The sequence below is a fragment of the Alligator mississippiensis genome, chromosome 3 (assembly GCF_030867095.1).
Source record: "Alligator mississippiensis isolate rAllMis1 chromosome 3, rAllMis1, whole genome shotgun sequence".
NCBI classification, from domain to species: Eukaryota; Metazoa; Chordata; order Crocodylia; family Alligatoridae; genus Alligator; species Alligator mississippiensis.
In genome coordinates, this window is record NC_081826.1 from 76,506,386 (window position 1) to 76,530,378 (window position 23,993).

A 23,993-nucleotide genomic window follows, 5' to 3' on the forward strand; every position below is an offset into this window, starting at 1 on the left:
TGATGATCTACAAGGTCCCTTCCAACCCCACTTCTATGAATCTATGAATCACACACAACCTTGGCTTGGGCCTGGCACCCTAGGTCCACTCACCACAGCAGGCACATCTAGTCAGTGGGGGGCAGTCCTATCAGGGCAGGCAGAGACCGATGGGCCTGATGGGAACCTGACAGCCCCTGGCTGCCCACAGTCTGACCCACCTAATCTGCCCTTGAGAGCAAATAATTTGGGCAGGCACAGAGCCAATATGACCCCTAGCCACACCCCTGCTTGCTTGCTCTCTAAGAGCAGGTCAGAGGAATGCATGCAACAGGAGGGGCTATTGACCCTTAATGTACAACTGCTCAAAACACATGCTAACTTTATCACCAACTAAAATTATCAAGTGCTAATTGTAATGTGCAACTACACTTTTTATTTGGAAGTTTGCATATTGTACGTGTGCTATCATAATACTGACACTAGACCAATGATTTTCCCTTCTAGGGTGCTGCAAGAACCTTTGAAGGGTGCCAAGAGGTGTGAGCAGATAAGTGAGCTGTCAGGAAAAACACGTAAGCTAAGCAGGTAAACCAGGCTCTGGTTTATCCCTGCCTGGACAATCTCCCACCCCTAAGCTAAGTACAAACCATCAAAAAACCCAAGAATGTATTGATCTAGTCTTTGCAGATTGGTCTAAGACCCAAGCTGGAGTTTGCTGGGTGTAGGGGGAGGTAGGCAGTGAGCCAACCAATGAGGCAAGTGAGACAGCCCTCACTCCTCTAGCCTAGTGCCTAGTTTGCCTATGCATTAACCAAGCCCTGTAGGGAGCAGAGGGGTGGGGTCATCCCTGCTCTCTGCTTAGTCCAGGGCTGCAAAATGCTGGGATGATGAGGGACTCTGATTTAACTTGAACCAGGAAGAGGTCTGGGACAGAAGTTTCATAAAGCTTTTTAACCTAAATCAGTTAAGTCTCATACTACATTCAACCAAATTTATCTTAAACCAGTTTTAGCCATTTTGAAATTGGTTTATGTGTACTGAACTTATGTTCTGTTACAGGTTTAAATGAGGTTCTGATCACTTAAACTGGTTTGTGCGTAACTTCTGTCCCTAGCCCTAGTGTCCAGTCCACATGTAAGGAGGTAAGCACTGTAATACATAAATTAGTTTTTGAAACTGGGTGTCATTCAATTCACAGAAGAGTCATGGAGGAACGCCTTAAGTCCAATAAAGGATGCCTTGAGTCCTGTGAGGGGTACCTCAAATCCAAAAATGGTTGAGAACCACTGCACTAGATAATTGAGAGCCAGCTGTGTGCATTATGATGTAAAGCAAGCACAGAGACAACTGTGGACTATGGTTGTATTCCCCTGAGATATTTTAAGCCTTCCTTATAGCCATGTCATTGTATGATCCCATATCTCAGTCTCCATCTTCCCAGCCTTGGCCCAAAATGTTGCTGCTGGTGGTCCTCACAGCCCCAAAACACCACATTCAGACACATGCACACGTGCATATTATCTATACAAAGTTTGAATTTAAAACTATTACTGTTGGATTTGCTCACAACATGCACAAGAAAACTTGGGATCTATCTGTGTATATTAGCTATACCTAGAAACACTTAAAATAAGATAAAAGCTCACAATCCACTGACAAACGTATATGAAAGCATAGCAGTCTGCTCATATCTTAGTTTATTCCTAGCACACCTTTTAGATCTAGGCTTAAATATCTGACCCTGACATCTTATTCTAATTGCTATTGTTCAGAAATTTGTGCTATTTTATAAGGTAATGTGACCCATATTTTGTAGTTACATCGAACATTAACTTTTGATGGAAATGCATTACAAAGCCAATTAAAAATAATGTAACAACAAAATAAACATCAGAGCAAGACTAGAAATATGGCAGATTCATATTCCTGATGCACAGAAATGATCGCAAAAATCGGATATAAAAGACTATAAATTAAACAAATATCAAAGCCCTGCATGGTAACTTGGAATTGTTCCATATTGTAATCCTCCTTTATAGCACTGATGAATTTTTAATATGCCCATTAATTTGTACATAATTATGAACTACAATTATTGCTCTTTTATGTTGAGTTACCAGTGTTGATGGGAAAAAAATGTAAAAAAATTTTTAAAAAATTTCAGACTCAGTGTTTGAAACATGCATAGTGATTAGAAGGGTTTGAAAACAATGAAGGGTTTTAGGTTAATTTTAGCACCCCTTAGGGCTTTTGAACTAAAAACACTCTCACACATATAAGAGCATAAGACTAAAAGAACTGACTGGATCATCAAGACCAGTCCCCTTCAGTTACAGGCAGTACATCATAACATTGACTTCAAACTCGTAGAACTCCATGTGGGGTGCATCCAGAGGAGTTGCAGTAACTTGGCTGCATGGCCCTTTGGGTTCGCACTACACCACAGGAGCCTCAGGTATCCTTTTTAAGGTTCCTAAAAGCAGGTGAAAATGTCCCTTCCCTCCCTCTTCCTGCTCAAAGGCATGCCTTCTCCCTACCCCTTTCTTCACCTCTCCCTCCTGCCTTTCACTACTGTCCCCAGGAATGGGGAAGCACCAGAGCCATTCCTGCCTACTGCCTGGGGGCAGGCCTTACCTAGGGATAGGGACAGTGAGCCCTTCCCTGCCCTTGCTCCAGCCATGCTATTGCCTCTGTCACCTTCTCAGATGACCCCAGTCCCCACTCAGCCTGGTAGATCTGGAGCATCCTCAGCCTCCAGGGTATGTGGAGGAGGCTGTGAGCAGGGGGTGCAACCAGCCCTGAAGTATGGGCTGCTGCTCCTGCATCTCTTTTGGGAAAACCTGCATCCACCACTGGTCCCATATCGGAAATATTTCTGGTCTTACCCCCCACAATACTTTGAAGGGGAAGTTGTTATAGAAGCTTGTAGCTGTGATGGTTTGGATCCTTCTAATTTCCAGGCCATTTTTTTTTCCATTGATAATTTATACACATTTGTTCTTCTAATAAAACTGTGCTTACCAGAGATAGCTGTTCTCCCTCCCAAGAGGGCACTAGATATACATAAAAGACATGTATTTTTAAATATCAGTCAACACTCCCTTAGCCTTTGGTTGCTATCCTAAACAAACCAAGCTTTTCTACTTTCTCCGCTGGAGAGCTTTGAAATTGCTTTTACCATATCAGTAGCCCGTCTCCATACTTTTCCAGTCTGAGTTTGTCTTTCTTGAACATGGGTGATGAGAATTATATTAATTCTTCCATATCACTGGTGGAAATACATATCCTGAAACACCCATGTTCACATTTACACTTTTCATAGCTGCATAGCTTTGGGGCTCATCTTGATATCAACTAGTATACGAATCCTGCTCAGTCTATTCCAATTCTGAACTCTTAACTTACAGCTGTAGCTTTATTTAGTAATCCCCAAGTGCCTGACCTCGGAGTTTCTACCACTGAATTTAATTCCATTTCTATTCAAGTTCCAAAGGTTGTTTAATTTCCTTCTGCATGATATTCCAATCCTCCTCTGTATTAACAATGCCTCCCAACATAATGGAATCAACAAATTTAATTAGTGCATTCACAACTTCTGTGCTAAATTCATGAATGAAAATATTAATCAGTAAGATTTATCCCCCTTTCATCAACTGTGCCACAACCTTCTTTCCCCAGCTACTCAACTGGAATCCAGCCTTCATTATTTTCTCATGCCTCTACTCTGCTTATATTTGGCTGTTGATCAGCTGAGCCTTCACTTTGAGCATCATTATCAAATATTAATTTCTCAATTCTCCCAAAGTGATATATTAAAAAAAAGAGATTTAAAATATAAAATAGGGTGTCTTGCCACAAATATTCATAAATCCAAGTGCAGATTTTATCCTTTTCTCTATAGAATCATTAAATGCCCAGGATCATTTCCAGGAAATATCCATATAACACAGGAAACCAAAGCTTCAGTAGTTTTTCTTTCTTTTGTTTACAGCAGTTAGGCTGATTAAAAACACTTGATGAAAAAAATTTATTACAACTGATAGATTACTGAACACGGAACGTAGTAAGGAACCCGTAACTTTAAAATTCTAAATATAGGTCCTTATTTAGCCACCTAAATATGATCTTATTTTAATCAGTCAATGTTTTTACTGGACTTGAGGAACAGAGAACTCAAAGGGACCTCCTGTGCCTCAGAAACCAATCCTCCTCCCCACATGCAACTACATTATATATCACATAATCCCACATTAAAATTAATTGAGATATCTCTTTAAACAAGGTAGATTTCTTGTCCCTATTTCTCCTGTATATCTTCCTAAAATATGAAAATCTGCAGCCACATTTTCAAAATTTTCATATACCAAAAATACCAAATAACCCCTTGCATTTCATTAATATGAATAAATATCAGAGGTTTTTTAGGCTATGAAACAAATATTTCCACCCGATTTTTCCCCCCATAATAATTCAAGAAGTATGTACAACTACTAAACACAGTGTGTATTATCAATAGGTTAATTATTTGTCTTATAACCACAATAATTGCTAACTTTGCACAGGCAATATTACAACAGCATTCTGTTAACTTTTATTATTTTTTTTTTTTATCAGCGGACTTCTCATTGTTATAAGGAGGAATGTAAAATCAATAAAAATTTAACTAATTCCAGCAATTGTGGTAGAGAATAAATTATTTTGTATCAGAATATCATAATCCCAGAGCTTTATAAGGCAACTGCCTCACTAAATGTTTGCTATGATACAACACAATGACATGGTTTTCTAAAATAGTACATTCTACAGCTAAATCTCAAAGTTTAAACTTAAATCACAATTAGGTATTTCTTGATGTGTAATGTAGTAAAGGCTGGACTGGATCCTAGCACCAAGCTCTTCTGCAACCAACATAGCTTACCACCAAACTAATCTCTTCAATTTCATGATTTTGAGATGTAAAGCACTAGTGTCAAAGAGCAAAATGGAACAGTTTTAGTGGTCCCCATTTTTCTTATTAGGAATCATTAAATCCTTCAACAATATCTTCATTCCCTCTATATATGAGTGTTAGCATAAAATAGACTCCTAGCTTTGTGAAATTTCAGAAATCACCCATGGCTCTGGACCTGTTCCTCTAATATTATGGACCATCATAAACATGGTGGAACTAAGCCAAGATAAAGCCATTTTTGTGTAACTAATTTATCTTCAATCTGAAAAGGGGAATTCATTCACCAATGCTAGAAGTACACTGAAAAACATTTATACTAAGTACAGACTGTCAAAAGCCCAAGGCTGAATAGATTCAGTCTTCGTAGGTTAGTTTAAGCTACACAGATTTAACTGATGAGCAAGTGAACCGACATTCACTTTTGATTCTGGAAATGCAGCCATATACCTGCAGTGGGCAAAGCCAGAAGCTGGGGAGCACAAGACCATGTCTCCATGCTGGGCTGGAGCAGACAGCTTGGGCCAAAGCTAGCCTGATCACCCTGCAAGGTGGCAGGTGGGGTTTGCTGGGGAGGTGCAAAGCATCCTGGGATGCTGGGGGACTATGAGTTAACTTGAATCTGGAGGGCATCTGGGACAGAATTTCAATAAACTGATTTAACCTAAATCAATTAGGCTGATACTACATCCATCCAGGTTTCTCATAAACTGGTTTTGGACAGTTTAAAAATGGTTTATGTGTACTAAACTTTGGTTGTATTACATATTTTAACTGGTTTCTGATGGCTTATACCCATTTATGTGTAATTTCTGTCCCTTGCCCTACTAAAATTATGCTTACAATGCTAGTATGGTCATTATTCAATAAACAGCTATCATCTCTCAGGGTCACCCTTGCTTATAGTCTTCAAATTTCTTAGTCCAGCCAATGATTTGCTGTGACTAAAATGACAGATTCAATTACTTTAACAGCAAAATTGAAGAAAGAATCTTGAAATATTGAGCTGAAAGTTAAGGATGCTTTTCCTGTGTGTAAGTGGCATAAAATCATGTGGGACCAGTTCTTTGTCAATTGTATAAATGTATGGTTCACAAGTAGGTGTTATATACAAGATTACAGTAGTATCATGTATCAGTTTCCCTGTGCTTCTAATTAGCATACTCCAGCAGACTCAATTAATCAACTCTGCTATGATGTGTTGTAATTATAGCACATCCGAGGAGCCTCCCCACAGGTCTACAGGCACCTGTTATGTTTAAGAGACTCTGAGGCCCCTTTATACCAGTCTGGCAGCTTAAAAGGCCTCAAGAAAATCCAGTTCTGTTGCTATTCATAATCATTAAAGGTGTCTATACACATGCTCTGGGTTGGAGGGTACTTTAACTAGAGTGTCTCATTCAATTAGTTTTAGTTAAAGTGCCTCCATTGCTATTTTGACATGCAGGGATGCTGAATACACATCATGTAGAGGTTGCTGGAGGGTACTTATTAACACACTCCAGCAGACTCAATTAACTCTGCTCCGAATGCTAACTAGCATGCATCAGAGCAGAAGTCCATCACATCTATAAATGCCTTATGATTCTTAAATATTTCTTCCTTAGAAAACAACATACATAAACTGACTGATTCCTGAGAATGAGAGGAAATCCACCTTTTAATCTGGTGTTTGGTGCTCCATAATGTACTTATCCCAAGATCATAAGTCCCCAAATCTTAAACTTCTGGGGAAAATGGAAGCTACGCATTATTTGTTACTGAAAGTTTAACCTCTTTGACATGACACTCACCATGGTTTCAGAAAGAATCTGTTTTGTACCTAACGTACAAACAAACAATATTATGAACCAATGCTAGCTTATTGGCATCATCCACCAAAGAATGGAAACATTTTGGTGTTTTTGTCATTGTCTAGCAATGAGAGAGGTGTGGGATGGAAACCCCAAACTCCACACAGATAACCTGTATTCAGGAGAAGTATCCAAAATGAGAAGACTCCAACCCTCGCTCTTCCTTACTACTCCACAGTGAATGCCAGAAACCAGGATCATATCGGGGCCACTACCCCATGTCACAGGTAAATAGAGCCTGTAGGTAGTGTAACATTTGAATTAGAACGGAACACAAATAATAATTCAAAATGTAAAACCTCAGCTTTTAAAGCTCTTTGATATAATATTCAAAGGAAGATTTGTAAGCTTCTTAGTGAAAAAAAAAATCAATTTATTTTGATTTTGTTGCTGATTAGCTAAAATCTGTTCCTCTGTGAGACTGAGTCACATAGCTTGAAAGGCCACAATCACTTGCAAGTTGAGACTTGCTATCAGTCAAACTTATCAACCATAGAAATCACCTAGCACATGATGTTCATAGATACAAGGTTGAAAAAAAAAAAAAAAAAAAACTACACCAAAATGAATGGAAATTTTGGCCAGGCAAAGAAACTAGGAAACTGCTAGTTTCTTCCTTGTAGAAGAAAAGAATAGCAGACTTTCACCTAAAATTATTTTCCCAGAAGAAGGGAAGAGAGTATATAGGTGCCACTAGTTGCTTACCTAGTTATTTATATAGACTCCTGTGATATTTTAATAGAGGAATTGAGGAGGAACAGGAAGGCCCAAAAGTCCTAGGCACAAGTACAAAGGACAGAGACTTGCAGAAGCAACCGTTTCTGTTGCTTTCTGCAAAGGAGAAAACAGCATACTTCCCCTGTCTTCGTTATTCCACAGCATCCCCTACTTCTTTGGCTCATAAGCTTATTTATCACTATTTTTCCTAGCTTAGAGTATTATCTGCCTGATACAGTAACTTTTGCTAGATTTATTTTAAAATTAAATGTAGCATATCAGTTTACTAAATAGAGGGTCACTACTCAATGCAATGCAAGACACAGTTTGGATACTGATTTAATTATAACTGTATGATAAAGCAAAAGCACATACCTAACTAGTTAGCTTTAATGGTCTGTGTTTTAGTGGGAGTTGTGTTCTACTAAATAAAACAAGTTTAAAGGAGAAATACTTCATAAAGGTGATGAAGCTGCAGAAGCTGCACTGTAAGACTGTTCCAAGTGCTCTCACAACAAACAATTCATACTGCTGTCCAACATCAAACACCACAAAACAGGGGAAAGATTTTTGCTTGTCCCTTTATGGCTATGAGGGTGTCACTTGCAATCTGTGTTTGAGATTTGAGTACCTTGAATATTTATCAGCAACTCTTCTATTCCTAAGTACTGTCACTTAACATTTCTTGCATCTAAATGAATTTTTAGAATCAATATTAAAGACAGAAGCATCTAGGGAAACAAAACGTGGTTTAACATTGATGAGATGTCAGACACAGCCTAAGAAAATTTCCTGATACAGTATGTGCTTCTCCTGGCACGGCACTGAACAAACATTTCTTTGCAACACTACCAGCAATAGACCTTTCTTAAATCCATGATAAGCAGTTGACAATATTTTGCCTACATATGTGAAAAGGGAAAATCCCAAATAGTCCTACACTCAGTAGGCCACCATTTAACAAAAAGAGAACATTTTCTAAAAGGTATGATAGCATAAGAGTGATGTTGTAGAAAAGACTGAGCAGGGATAGGATAACAGACTTCAAAATGGAAAAAAGTTACTGCAAAGGAGAAGATTATAAAAGGGACTTGGAGGAAGCACAGTAAGTTTAAACTGAACAACATGGAGATTCATATTAGATATTGAGAGTTGAGGAAGACACTTCTTAAATGTAAAAAAAGTTAGGCAAAGGAAAGATACCTAAGGAGGTTGTCAAATTTTAGTCATAAAAAACCTCTTAACAGCAGGTTAGACAAACATCAGACAGAAATGGTTAAGGTATAGTTGTTGCTGCTAATGTCAAGGGGTGGTCTTAACCTCCCAAAGTATCTTCCATCCTAATTTTCTGTATTTCATTATGAAATGTCAATTTTGCATCTTCCAGTTTACAAATCTGTGTTTATCAAAGTGCAAAACTTTTTCAAATATTAGGGTTGGTGATAGACCAAAAAAACCCCCAAAAGATAATAATACATTAGTTTTCTTTGAAGCTGCTTATGATTCTACATAATGTTAAATTTACTTTTCTCTTTCATTCCAGACTTTCAACAGCATGAGAAAAAAAAGCCAGGAAGAAGTTTCTTCTTTCCAGCTTTTAAGACTCAACTAGTCTGACTACAAGCATCTGGCACCATACAAGTAACATATGCAAGTTGTTTACAAGCTTTGAGGCCTCCTAGGAATAAAAAGCCTAAAGGCTCTTGTCTTAAAGCTTAATCTGTTCTGAAATGCCTTTCTTAGAAAATACTAAAATCTAACCTCATTCCTTTTGATCAACAACATTCTTCAAGCAATTATGACATCACTAACAAATGTGGTTGGGTTCTGACGAGAAGATCTTATAGAGAAGCCTGAAGTTTGAACACCTAATTCCTTTAAAGTTATTTGAAAATTCCAGTATGCAGTTAGAACGCTACACATGAGTCACCAATCTTTTCTAAGCTTACTCTTCTATTATTGTACCTCCCATGTTCTGTATTTTTGGCAAGGGGAAATAAGAGCAGCTCTGCAATATCATATAACAAATTGTCTACCTCAGCTGGTAATTTCATAGGACAGCAAGCTCAAGTGACCTTCAGGCACATTCCCAAATTTTACATGCTTATACATGTTAAGAAACTTTGTTTTCCCTAACTGTATCGCTTGATTTAAGGTGAAATGCATTGCATTGGCCACATACAAAACTCTTAGATAATTAAAAAAATATACTAAAATATACTTGTAAAGCACAAATACCTTCTTTGTTATAGATAATAAGATGTTGTACTGGAAACTGAAAGATGTTTCATATTGAGAGCTATGTCTGTAGCTATCAAACCAGAAACAGAGGAGAATTAATCTTCTTTTTCTGGGCTAGCACAATGTTATTTTGGACCACCCACAAAGATTCATTGGTTTGCATGCTGCTTTTTTTTTTTTTTTAGCAAATCAAATAATTGACTTTAATAGATGATATAGCAATCTATTGTCAGTGCTCTGATGATATGGCTTGTGGTAGTTATTACTGAAGTTACAGTTCAACCTTTTTCTAGAGTGTTCTGATTGGACTACTTTTTCTTTTCCCCACTTTTCCTCATTAATTTCTCACTTTCAGTCAATCCAACATATCCAGATAAAAATCAAATAAAATCAAAGGTAGCTGAAAGTATTTTTTTTAAGTACACCACCTTTAAGCATTTTGAGATTCGCTCATTACTAAAAATTAATATAAATTGTTCCTAAAAACAGATGGACATTTCTTTTGTTGTTATTAAACCTGGGCAAAGCTTCTTTTTTTTAATTTTTGGTGTCCTGAAAACTACACAGCATTAGATATGGCAAGCATCAAGAAATAATGAACTTATGTCCTCCAGCAATAACATCAATGTATAGTTGGAATGGTTAATTCCACAGTGACATATAAAAGAATATATCTTCTTTCCTTTTAAAAATGAAGTAGTCAATGCACACTAAGATAGCAATCACAGTATGCGGTGAAGTGCCATCTCTAATTACTCCTATCTTGTCTTTCATGTATTTTCCAATGGCTTGTTAATTTTTTAATTTTAAAAGTCTGTCTTTACAGAAATAATTTGAGATTATTTTTAGGGGACTCTTTTTTTTTTTTTTTTTAAGAGTGTTTCAGTCTTCATTTCTAGAGCAAGTGATTTGAAAAATGTGAGGTAAGTTGAGTTACTGCTGCAGGGCTGCCAGATGTCCATAATGGACATTCAATAATAAAAATGGGGCTAAATATGCCTGTCCATAAAATCAATTAAAAATTGATCCATCCATAAAAGCACTACACAATCAGATCTTGATTGAAGTTCCATGGTTGAAAAGAAGCTGGAGCCAAGCTGACAGAGACAGAGCACAGCAGCACTACCTGTTGTCTGAAAAAGAGCAGTGCACCCCACAGGGAGCATTCTCTCAGGGCTTTGTAGACTCCTGCCTTCCACACTTTGTGCTACTGCTGCTGTGAGTTCTGTCAGCTGTCTGTAATACTGCTGGGTTGCAGGTAGACTTATTTGAGGGTCCCTGCTGGGGAAAAAAAAAAGTGTGCCTAGTGGGACTTAGTGCTGGGTGGGACAGCATGGTGTGGGATATGGTTGAGGGTATCGAGGTATGGAAATGATTAGAGGACCACTAGGATGGGGGCAGCATGGTATTAAACCATTGCTGACATCAAGCAGGGTTGTCAGCTCAATCTATTTTTACTTCAGACTTTCTTACTGAAAATCAAACTTTTTTTCCTTTTTTTTTTTTTACTATGGTCAGGGTTAAACCCCTAAATTTGAACCAGTCCTTTAAATTGGGGCCTGGCAGCAGGGCTGGGACTGGAAGAAGTTCTACATTTACATTGTGTAAAACATATATCAGAAAGTGTCAGTTAAAAAAATATCTATCAGTAAAAAGTTGGCAGATTATCAGTAAAAATAATATATATTCTTGGGTTGACAACCATGCAGTGATAGTCTATATATACATAAAACAAAGTGAAAATGGCACTGTAGGCAGAAAAGGCTCTCTCTAATTCAAGCCTAGCATTCAGTTGAATTCAGTCTAATCCAAGATAAATAATAATAGTTAAAAAATACATTTAACAGTCATGTTTATTTACTTTGATTTCTGGAAGTTAGTTCTCTGGTTAAATGGGTGGTAATATCAGTACATAGAGTATCACAAGTACATCCATTACTGTACCATGTTCTAATGGAAAGTCACTCTTCATTATGATTCCCTACCACTATATCAGTGATTCTCAGCCAGAGTTCTGTGAGATCCTTTAGAGAATTCTGTGGGATAGTACACACTATGAACACTGTTATGCGATGTGATATGGAAGATATGTACTGTAGAGAGGCCCATCCTAATAAAAAAAGGGGTCTATTCACATTGTCCATGGACTATGTTAAGGTATCATAGGATAAACACAAGAAAAGAATCAGAAGTGAATGGACTTAAAATGCCATGTTGTAAATGAAGCCTACCAACATAGTTAAAATAATGAGAGGATGAGCTACCCCAATCATCACTTGTTTTGGGTCCCTTAAAATAAAACTGGGACCCAAGAGGACAGAATAATTCAAACACAACAGTTAGTCTGAAAAAAAATCAAGTTTACTAACTTCTACTCTTAGGCTGGAAACAGATGTCCTCTTTGGAGCATGATTGGCTGTGCTGCAATATGTTGCAGCATAGCAGATATATGTCACAGATATTTAACAGATGTCACTAGGGCTGTTGTCCATGAGGGCAGTCCCCTGCCCCTCCATGGGCTTTAGGGGACCAGTCCTTAGAGGAAAGGGACCAGGTGCCCTGCCCCAAGTTGGGGCACATGCCTGCAAATGAGGAAATCACCACTTGCTGATGCACACCTGTGATGACTGGGGTAACCCATCCCCTTGTTAATTTAACTACCATTCCTTCTTCTCTTTCCTTTATCTGTATTCACCTGTTCTTTAATAAGAATCCAAGTTAGGTAGCCAAAACTCTCTTCTTCATATTTCTTCTTTGACCCTGTTTTGAAATGCCTCTTTTGGCTATAATATCTTTAATATCTTTTCACCAGTACAGGTTGTCAGGTCTCAGTGTGATTGATTAAATTTTGTACTATGCCTGGTCCTCCACCATCTACTCTCCTCTTTCTTGTCTTTTTTCCCAGACAAGTGGTCCCCAACATAGCCAACAGCAATCATAAGTAAGAATCAGGACCAAAAAGAGAAACTACATTCTCTCTCTTTGTTGGACTTCCATCTTTGTTTTGTATCTCTTGCTTTATTTCAAGGTACAATATTTTTTCTTTAAATAGATCCAGTGCATTTTAGCTAAATGTTTAATTTTCACCAATAGACAAAAACATCTTTACAACCATCTAAAAGTCTCTCAAGCATGTGGTTTCCTCGGCAAAGATCCTTTACAACTAGAACTAGGTGAAATGCTTTCAGTGAATGGAAAATTCACTGAAAAATACAATTTCAGGGGGAGTAAAGAAAAACACACAGGGTCATCCCTGGATTATTTTTTTAGGTTTTTCATTTTGCAATCAAACAAAAAACATATAGCATTTGATTTTGGGTGGCCTACCAAACTGAAAAATGCATTATATTTACCGTTTTATTAGCAACGGGCAGGGATGGGGGTTGCACTGATGCAGTTGCATTCCCCTTTGATTTCTACTCTGCCAAAATGTTAAAACCAACTGCCTGCAAGGGGCAACAGCATTTCTATTCAGGCTAGTGAGACCATCACTGGAATTTATGGACCATTATAGTCTGATTCCATCTAAACTCTTCATTCCATAGGTGTTAATGGCTCTGTCTTCTTTTTAATTATCTTCATAGATTTAATGGATTTCTAAAGTCAGAAGGGACCTGGTAGATCATCGTGTCTGACCCCCTGCTCCAGGCAGGAAAGAGTGATGAAGTTAAGTAACCCCAGCCAAATGCCTGTCTAATCTCCTCTTGAACACCTCCAGGGTAGGGGAAAATACCACCTCCCTTGGAAGCGCATTCCATATTTTGGCAACCTTTACCATAAAGAATTTCTTCCTGATGAACAATCTAAATCTGTTTTCCATCAGTTTGTGGCCATTATTTCTGGTAACCCAGAGGGGTGCACAGGTAAACAGAGTGTCCCCTATTCCCTGCCCCCCCAATGAGTTTGTAGGCAGCCACAAGATCGCCTCTCAGCCTTCTCTTATGGAGACTGAAGAGAGTCAGATCTCTCAGTCTGTCTTCATAGGGTCTTACCTGCAGGCCCTCAACCATACGAGTAGCCCTTCTCTGAACCCTCTCAAGGTTATCCACATCCCTTCTGAAGTGTGGCAACCAAAACTGGATGCAGTACTCCGTCAACCAAGACTCCAAGATCTCTCTCCTCTGTTGTGGTGCTCAGAATGGTACCCCCAATCTATAGGTATGTTGGAGATTCTTTCTGTCCAGGTGCAACACCTTGCATTTATCCTTGTTGAATTGCATCCTATTCTGATCCGCCCACTTCCCCAGTCTATCCAAATCCACCTGAATTCGCTCCCTGCCCTCCAGTGTGTTTACTATGCCCCATAGTTTAGTGTCATCTGTGAATTTGGACAAGGTGCTTTCAACACCTTCATCCAAATCGCTGATGAATAAATTAAACAGTACTGGTCCAAGGACAGAGCCTTGGGAGACACCACTGTCCACAAACCTGCAGGGAGAAACCACCCCATCTACCACCACTCTCTGGGTGCATCTCATAAGCCAGTTTTTCACCCACCTTACTGTTAAAAAAATCCACATCACAGCTATTCAGTTTATGAATAAGAATTGGATATGACACTGTGCCAAAAGCCTTTTTAAAATCCAGGTAAATAATATCTACTTCCTCCCCTGCATCTAAGCACTTTGTGACCAGGTCATAAAAAGAGACCAGGTTAGCCAGGAAGGATCTGCCTGCTATAAACCCATGCTGGTTGCCCCTCACCATTGTGCTACCCACTGGCCCCCTGCAAATGTGATCCTTAATGATTTTTTCTAAGGTCTTGCTGAGAATAGAAGTGAGGCTAACTGGCCTATAATTACCCGGGTCCTGCTTCCTCCCCTTCTTGAAGATAGGGACCACATTGGCCCTTTTCCAGTCCTCTGGGACCTGTCCCAAGTGCCATGAGGGCTCAAACAGCTGTGCCAGCGAATTCCTTTAGTACCCTTGGATGAAGATCTTCAGGGCCCACCAACTTAAATATGTCCAACCCTTCCAAGTGCCATTTCACTAGGTCAGTGCTAACCATTGGTGGAATGGTACTACTCTCATGCCAGACTAAAGACACATTGGGACGTGCATTTGTATCTGTGTCCAGGAAAACAGAAGCAAAGAAATTATTTAAGAGCTCCGCTTTTTCCAGCCTATCAGTTACAAGTTGCCCTAATCCATTCTGTAGCAGCCCTATGTTACCCTGCACCATCTTCATGCTCCCTATGTACTTAAAGAAGGATTTCTTGTTATCCTTAATCTTTGTTGCCAACTTGAGTTCTGTATCTGCTTTGGCCTTTCTCACTGCTTCCCTGCAAGCATGAGCCAAGTAGGTATACTTCTTCTTGATGGCTGCCCCCTGCTTCCACTGCCTGTAGGCCTCTTTTTTCCTCTGAAGGCTCCCCTGGATTTTCCTGCTCAGCCAAGAAGGCTATTTGGCTCTTTTGCCACCCTTTGCGTGTACTGGGATGGTGTGTCTCTGTGCCTGTAGGATCAGTCCCTTGAGGAACTCCCACCCATCTTGATGTTTGACTAATCAAGCTATCCTTTCTTCTGCAATTCTGCTTTCTGTTCATTGCTCCTGGTAACTTATCTCCTATTTCACATGCCTGAAGATGGTTTTTAACTGATTCCAACAAAGTTATATTTGTTTATGCTCTGTTCTTTAACTGAATGATATATCCTTAGACCCCTAGCCTACTAGTAAACCTTCTAATTTATTTTACCTGGTGAAAAATGTGAGTTTTATTATACAGGATCATACACCACACCGTCTGCACACCACTTTTCAAAACCTGGATCTGCCTGTGGTAATAAGAAATACTGTTAAAAAATTCTCTCTATAGATCTATCTATATCTATATAGATATAGATTTATAGATACAGATCTACAGATCTCTACAGATCTCTATCTGTATGTCTTATCTTCATAACTTATATTTCAAATAAACTTTTTACCTTCTTTTTGATTTTTTTTTAATTAAATGTGTTAATGGCAAGCAAACCAAGTATTTTGGGATTGCTTGAAATTCCTAACCTTGTTGAAATAGTTAATGTTTTATAGTAGCATGATAACATTTTTGATTCCTTGGGTCCATTTTCCCATTTAAAGTTACACAATAGATAGTCCCTCATCACCTCCACCCCTTTTGCTGGTAACAACATCTATAAAAGTGGTTCCTAACCCTTAGCTTATAAACAACATGTTGGTTACAAGAGCAGAGCAGATGAAATTTAAAAAAATAGAATAGTCCCCTCTTATTTAGAGCAGGTAATCATCAATGGAAATTCCAGGGGAAGTTTGCCTGTATACTGCATATAAAACGATTTAGTAGGAAGACACTGTATTCAAGTACACAGTTTTTAAAATATTTATAGACTCCTATTAATGTTGAAAAACTGCTTTAGGGTTAGCAATCTAACTGGCATGTATTTTTTAACTATATGCTACAGTCTGGTACTAAAGGGGAAGTTGGTTTTGACAAGTATCAAATAACAAAAATTACAAAAGACTTGAACATAGCTCATTAGTTTGACTCTGCATTTAAAAACATTCGAAATGAGGCTGATATTTTTCTCCTCTTCAAACAAAACTTAAGCCTTAAGCCTGCCTTATCCTTGTATAGTCTCTACCGAACTACTATGTAAACGGATGCTTACTTTTTTCATTCTAAACATGCCCGCTTAAAATTATGCTGCCAGAAAGTACTATTACAATGAAAAAAATATTTCTGAACACTGCCTTTTTTTTAAACAAAAAAAATACTTTTTTTATTATTAATGTACATGGTTCTAATTGCCTGGAAAGTACAATATTTTTAGGTAGTGGAGTGAAATCATCTTCAAATTGTAAGATCTGCCCTCTTAGGGTCTTTCAAAATAAGTTCATAGAAAGATGTTACATGGCTCCAGAGAGAGAGAAAAAAAAGGGAAGTCTAACAATGGGGAAAAAAAATGAACTTGTTCTCTGCAGAGAGAAGCTCCTAAATTACTACACATCGTATTCTACTGTCCCAATCTTTGTTCTTTAGCTCACTATTTTTTTTTGTTCTTCAGTTGATGTCTCAATTCATACCCCTTATCCCAAATTATTTTACTGATTAAATTTTGAATCCTTCATTTTTCTCAGTGTTTAGAGTGCTATCCTAGGATAGATATTGGCTCAGTTCTCTGCTTTACTGTACACATCCTGGATTCTTCTATGCTAAACACCAAAGGCATAATTCTCTGCCACTGCTGTGTAGTATACCCTTAATCTCACTGTACTTCAGTTTTCCTTCAGTAAAATCAAGCTTTTTCAACATTTCAGAGATGAGAGTGTCTCAGATACTATTATAATAGTAATTATGAGCAATTAAAAAATGGATTTGTTCATCTTTGTTTCAAATTGGATATTTCAAATTGTTTGTTGGTAGAAATCAGGATCTAGTAACTAATCTGGTAGATACCACAAAGTTTAATATCTGCTTTTAAAGTAATAGAGAAAGTGAAAAAATCTTGTTCAACCACTAACGGCAGTTCCTTAAAATGCTGCATCTTCAACTGGAGGAGTCGAAGCATGATGCAAGAAATATTTTTCTTTATCCTTATCAGTGTTCAGTTGATTTTATCATCAGTTCAATTTTAAGTGTCATTTTGTACTTAATTTTTCCTAGTGCATTGTTTGGTTTAGTTTATTTTCAGGTTCTCAATAAATTAAAAATAAACCTTCAAAAATAGTAAGATGTCGCTAGTTTCAGAAATACAATGTTACTTTAGAAAATGATTTATTTTCCAATTCTAGCTAGTTTTTGAAGTTTTCGAATACAAGATAAAATAACTATATATTTCAAAAGATCCTTGCATATACTTCTTCTGGATGCTATGCATTTAAGTGAAGAGGGAAAACAATCTATGACCTTTATGAAAAGACATTAACTTCCTGCCATTAGGATCTTACAATGCTTGAGATTTTCTGTCAAATGGATATGGAGATCCACTGGTCTTTTCCATTACGTTGTTTCACAAATTGATATTCAAGAAAAATATGTAAGACTAAATCCAGAAAAAAAGTTCCGTATGGCAATGCTTATCTTTTTAGACACCCTGCTACTTAGTGCTGGTAGCACATGGTTAGGTTCATGTAGAGCCCAAACACCTAAAAATGCAAGCCACAGATATCATTAGACTGAGCTAAGAATCACTTAAATTAGGTTATAGGAAATGTCAAAGAAAGGAACCCATATGTATTATGGGACCTTAAAACTAGGGCCAGAGTATTATCCTCTGAAAATCTTTTTATTAAGAACTTTAGAACATTTAACAGTTCCAACATGAAGTAAAATTTCCTTTAAATTATAAGACTAGTAATTTTTTTTTTTCTGTTGCATCTAATATTCCTTATTGGACTTAAGTTTTGTTTATGAAAGCGGAGATCTGCATTACTAAAACATGTCTTGTCTGAGACCTTATTTAAAATAAAATACTGTAGTCCCCCAAGTAGCTCACCAGGTGCATATCAAAGCCAAGGTTTTAACTTGAAACATATTGGGATAGTGTACTATTTATGGTTAAGAGTTGTTTATTAAACTTCCTATTGTATAGATTATCAAGGATTGTTTAGATTATCGAGGGCTGCAACTGTATTTGAAAAAAAAGACTAGGTAAGTATTTGGTGAAAGGCTGGGAATAAATGGGTTATGGTTAATAATTATGCTCTGTTGTTGCCAAGTACAGCAGTTGTTCTTTTAGCAACACTTATTACCAGTCTTCAGCTGTCTGCTACACTAAGCATTATTTTGGCAAAGAACAAAAGGAAAGAAAAAAAAAACCATGAACAAACTTTGGTAATCTCCTAGCTAAAGTCTACCATATATTCATTTAAAGCATAAGTTAGGAGTTATGGCCAAAACGATATTTGGCTATTATCATAACTTGTTTTATAAGATTAAATACAGTCTCAAAAATATAACTTGTAAATAAAACCAGTATTTAAATGATGCATTTTGAATACAATTTGCATTGTAAATCAGCATGTCAATGTAACATGCAACAGCAAGAAGCATCTATAAATAAACACCAAATGCAGCATGAAAGTTATTTTGATAAAATAGAAGTCTACATTTTTAAAACTATTAGAGAATTCTGAACTATAGTACAGTAACCTGATATCATGTTTCTACTGACTCTCTAAAGCATAGCTTATAATGTAATCTCAAGAGAAGCATTTATGAAAACATTTACTGCCTCCTAATAGAATCTAAAATGCCAAAGTATTCATAAGTTGTGGTGTTGAATAGAAGTTGTTCTTTTTAGATTCCCCCCCGATACAATGCTGATGTGTCTACATCCCGGCTGAGTCCCTGAAGAGCTCTTATTTTTCATTTCTTCAATTCCCCATCATTCTGAGGGCCCTTATAAAAACTTTGTAAAGGAATGCATGCAACTCCCCAAACCTGAAAATTTCAGTAAATTCAACATTGTGTGTGGTACTAAGCATGTCTGAAATTGCAGCCATGTGTATTGTACCACCTAGCTGTGTATTTACATATCTAAATTTAATTAACCAAATTTTAAATTTGGCATTTGTCTTTAAAGAACAGAATATGGCACATTTCCTTTGTGATTCTTCTGGGCAGTTAAGAAGTATTATTGAAGGATTACAGAAAATCCTACTTAGTTTGTTGCTTCTTATATCAGTCTTTGGTAGCCCATCAGACAGAGGATAAACAAGAAATACTTCTGCTTAATGATGGTAGTCTGTGGCCTGTGTTATGCAGAAGGTTAGATTCAATGATCATAACAATCTTGTTGGTGTACAGTCTGTGGGCCTAACCACACCTCTGATGAGGCAAAGGAATTGGAGACCAAAGACAGAAATCAAACCTGGATATAGAATTCAAGCTACCAAACAGTTTAAAGATTTTAGCTTTAAAAATTAATGTATATACTGAAAAAAGTAAACATTCTTCCAATAGCCAATACCCACCAGCATTGATTCTCTATTGCATGATTAATTCTCTATGGTGTCACATTAGAAAAAATGAATATGGAACACAATTCAGTAAAGATTTTCTCCATTTATTCATAGAATAACATAATTTTAAAGCTTTTTTCTAGCCCAGTAATCAGTTGATCATGAAAACATGTGGAAACAAATTGAGAGCTAACTACTGTATAAGCAAACACCATTATAAGGCTCTTAAAATGCATTTGCCTCCTTGAAGAGTAAGAGAAAGCATCATATTTATTCATGGCCATGTGTCTGGGGGTACAGCACAGAACAATAAACAGTAAGTCAATGATTGGTTTATACACTATTGTATACAACATTTATACAAAATGAAAAAAAAAAGGAAATCTAACAACACTTAAAATGAAAAAAATATTTAAAATGCTGAGAGTTAAATGCATAAAACATTTACCTGTCTATAATGGAAGATAAAAACAGCTGAATATAAAGCATCTCATCCTGAATTTACTCTGAATATCACAGTTTTATATCCAATATGCTTTCAAGATTTTTTTTCTTGTGCAGTAAAAATTAAAGAGAAAAACTGATGCTACTGGTTAGAAAAAAGGCATTCTACAGTATGATGAAATGAAGTGCAAGCTCCCCTATCTAACTCAGCTAATGGAACTCAGTTTGGGCATGCAATAAACCCTGTTACCCTAGTCCTGAAAATATACCAGCAGAGTTTGCTGATTCTTTTAGATTTAATCTGTGGGATAATTCAGAATAAAATCATTCTTATTGGATTAGATTAGCATCATTAGAACAAACTTTCTGACTAGGAGGGCAGTAAAACAGTGGAACAGATTATTCAGAGAGGTGGTGGAACCTCCGTCCTTGGAGGTTTTGAAGACTCAGCTAGACAAAGCCTTGACTGGGATGACCTAGTTAGGAATGGTTCTGCTTTGAGGAAGGGGTTGGACTAGATGACTCCTAAGGTCCCTTCCAACCCCCTAAGTTTCCATCCAACCCTAATTTTCTATGATTCTATCACAAATTAATTTCATTTTCTGACCCAAGGAAGTAAGTTTCATAAAGTACAGAGTAGAAAGATAGCTTTCCCATGATACCATAACAAAAATAGAAGTTTGAAACTGGACTTTAAAAAGTACCTCAGAGAAGTCCATGTAACAAAGATATTTCTGCCATCAAAATAATGTTTCACCTTTAAATTCTTCAAATATTAAAGAGAGTTCACAGAGACTTCCCATGCTATTTTTCAATGTTGATATTAATATTTCTACTCTGCAAAACCTAATAACCTATACAAGATATATTTGTGATCTAGATTCAAGTGATCTGATTTTTAAAATTACATATACAAAATGAATCTTTTCCATACAATTTACATGAAAGTGGTACAAATAAACAAGAAAAGAGGAAAAGTGTTGATTTTCCATTACCCTTTATTCTCATTTTACAAAAACATATCAAAACCCTTACCAAGGAAGCACTATATGACCATGTTGAGTTCTTACAATGGTACATATAAAGGGAAGCAAAAACAAAAATAAAAATTGACTGACCAAAGAAGCAACCCCTGTACCACATGGATTTTCCAAAAGCTGAAGGTTTTGTGATAAGAGCATAATAGCCCATGGAGACACTGAAGAGGGTTGGGTAGAAATGAATTTCAGGAGTGAAGGATCTTAAAGAGAAATGAGAGGAAGAATGTAACATGAATGAAAAGAAAATAAGTGGAATGAGAAATGAGGACCTGCAAAAAAAAGAGAAATGCATGATCCTTCAGTAAATGCAAGCACTGGGGCAGTATAAAGGGCCTGGTGTGCAGGTGTTCACAGGGTTTTGGTCACCCTAAAAATGTTGTGCTCAATCTAAACTCACTTCATTAATTTTAGATCAATAAAGGGTTAGCTCAGTCTAGCAAGGGTTAATCTGGCCCACGGAATACTTGCATGCACTCACAGCACAGCTCTAAGGCTGCAAAAACCCAGCCAAATGCCACAACCCCAGGGCTATGCTTTTCTTAGCCCTCACCTCCAACCCTGACCAGCCTATTTCCCCCCTGCACAAAATGCCCCCCACCTTTCCCAAGACCAGGCAGTCCCCCACCCATTCCCCTGTGGACCCTCCAACCTCCTTTAGGCCTGCCAGCCCTCCCATGACCCAGCAGATCACCTCCATGGACTTGCCAGACCCTTCTCCCAGCTGCCTACACCTCTCCTGGCAAGCAGCAGATGCCTGGATATGCAAGACTCAGCTCAGGATTAGACAGCTTAAATTAAGTTGCCTAAACCTGAGTCAGGTTCTGCAAATGCTTGTTTGCATCCCTTGTGAGCACTCTGGTTCAGTTTCTCTATATAATGGTGCATGCTAGTTGAAGCAGGCAGACATACTTTTTGCATGGGATTTCTAAAATACAGCCAGACTCTGTTCTACCTACTGGGTATCTAAGTGGACTTAGGTGCCTAAGTGCAATTCCATTTCTCCCTCTTCAAATCCCTGAAAAATCAATATTGCAACTGTTTTTTGTAGCATATCCAACCTTTAATCACAAAAAAGCAGCAGAGGAGGACCCTTGCATGAACTGTTTCTCAGAGACCTGACCAGGATGGAACAGACTTGCACTTAGGCACTTAAGTCTGCTTATATGCTTAATAGGCAGAATAAAAGCTGACCCTAAGTCTCTCTATGGCACCTCCAGAGAACTTTCAACTTTTGCTAGTTCCACAAGCAATAAGCCCCATCACTGCTATAAAAATCTGTCTCCATGTTCCTCACGTGTCCCATCCTCTCATCCATTCAATCTCTATGGACTTGTTTCCCCAACAGTAACTTTGCTTGCTGGCTAGGCCTTTCCTGAGTATGCCTCTCCCCTCCCCCAGCTCCACATATACTCTTAACGCCAGAAATATGCTAGCAAGGATGCTTTGGGCTGTCTCCAACATGCCTCAGACATGTTGGACACTGAGGCCAGAGAACAGCCACAGAATGCTCTAAAGCAGCCTCACCACCACATTTCTGGTTTCTGGAAAGGAAGCTGTTAGAAGCAGGTCAGCCAGGGTATGCTGCCATTGTGGTATACTTTTAAAAAAAGTAATTGCAATATCTCATACTCTTTGTTTCTTTTCTAGAAAAGTTATATTGCTCTCCTTTGCCCCTCAAAGCTGCCTGGAATAATTAGATTCCTTTCAGGTCAGGTACTCTCAAAGAGAAGTCATTTAAATGTTATGTGATTGGGTCATAAGAAGACAGGACTGGAAAGAACATCCTGGGCACCACCCTGCATGCAGGGAGTGCATTTGCCATGGCATAAATAGCAGCAGCACAAATTTGTGCCACTGTTTTTTGCTGCTACACATGCCCCTGCATGTGGGTTTTGGTGTGGGTCAAATTGTCCTGGGTGGGGTAGGGGAGGTTGGGGCCAGCAGCTTTATCTGGCTTATCTGAGGTCCCAGGGCAGCAGCAACATCAATCTGGCTGCTTGGAACCTGCATGGCTCTGGGTGGCCATGCACGGTTCCTGGCAGCACACGTTACTGTCATGTGTGCTATGCCACCTTTTATTCCACCTGGCGTTTCTGACACCGGGATCTCCTGGTGTCAAATTTTGTCACTGTGCTGCAAATTAGCAGTGCAGCAAATGCTTGCACGTGATCTGCATGTGATTTTCTTTGCCTTAAACAGCTTTGAGGTACTGAAAAACACATGTGCATGCTCATCCACACACACCCCCTGAGCTATCAAATTGAGTCCCTTGGTATTGTGGGCAACTACATCCCATTACCTCCTTCATAAACTAAGCAAAATCCATTTTATAATAAGCTCCTTTTTTGCTTCTTTTTCCACTAGTAGGGTCAGGGTTTCACTTCAGAGCCATCAATTTGAGTCCTCATTCCATTCTCACGCTGGAAGCTGCTAATGATTCCTGCTGAAAATGGGTTCTTGGTTATTTGGGTTGGTGAGTAAAAACTGGGTGGGTGTGATGCCAGCTGCATTATTCTCTAGTGTGACACTAGGCACAAGGGCTGTGCGAAGCTTCGGTCCCCGATTCGATTCGACAGAGATTCAGCCTGATTTGGTGGCCAAATCTCCGAATCCAAATTGAATCACAGGAGCCTTTAATGTCTCCGAATCAATTTGGAACCCCCGATTCAGACAGATTTGGTGTTTCAGATGTAGATACAGCTTTAAATATTTTTTCTACATACCTCTAAGTAGCAAGGACTCATGATTGCTGCAGTGCTGAGGCAGATGCAGTGTCCCACAGGAGTGCAGGGGGCTTCCCAGCATGCTTCGCAGCAGATGCAGAAGTGAAGCAGAAGCACTTC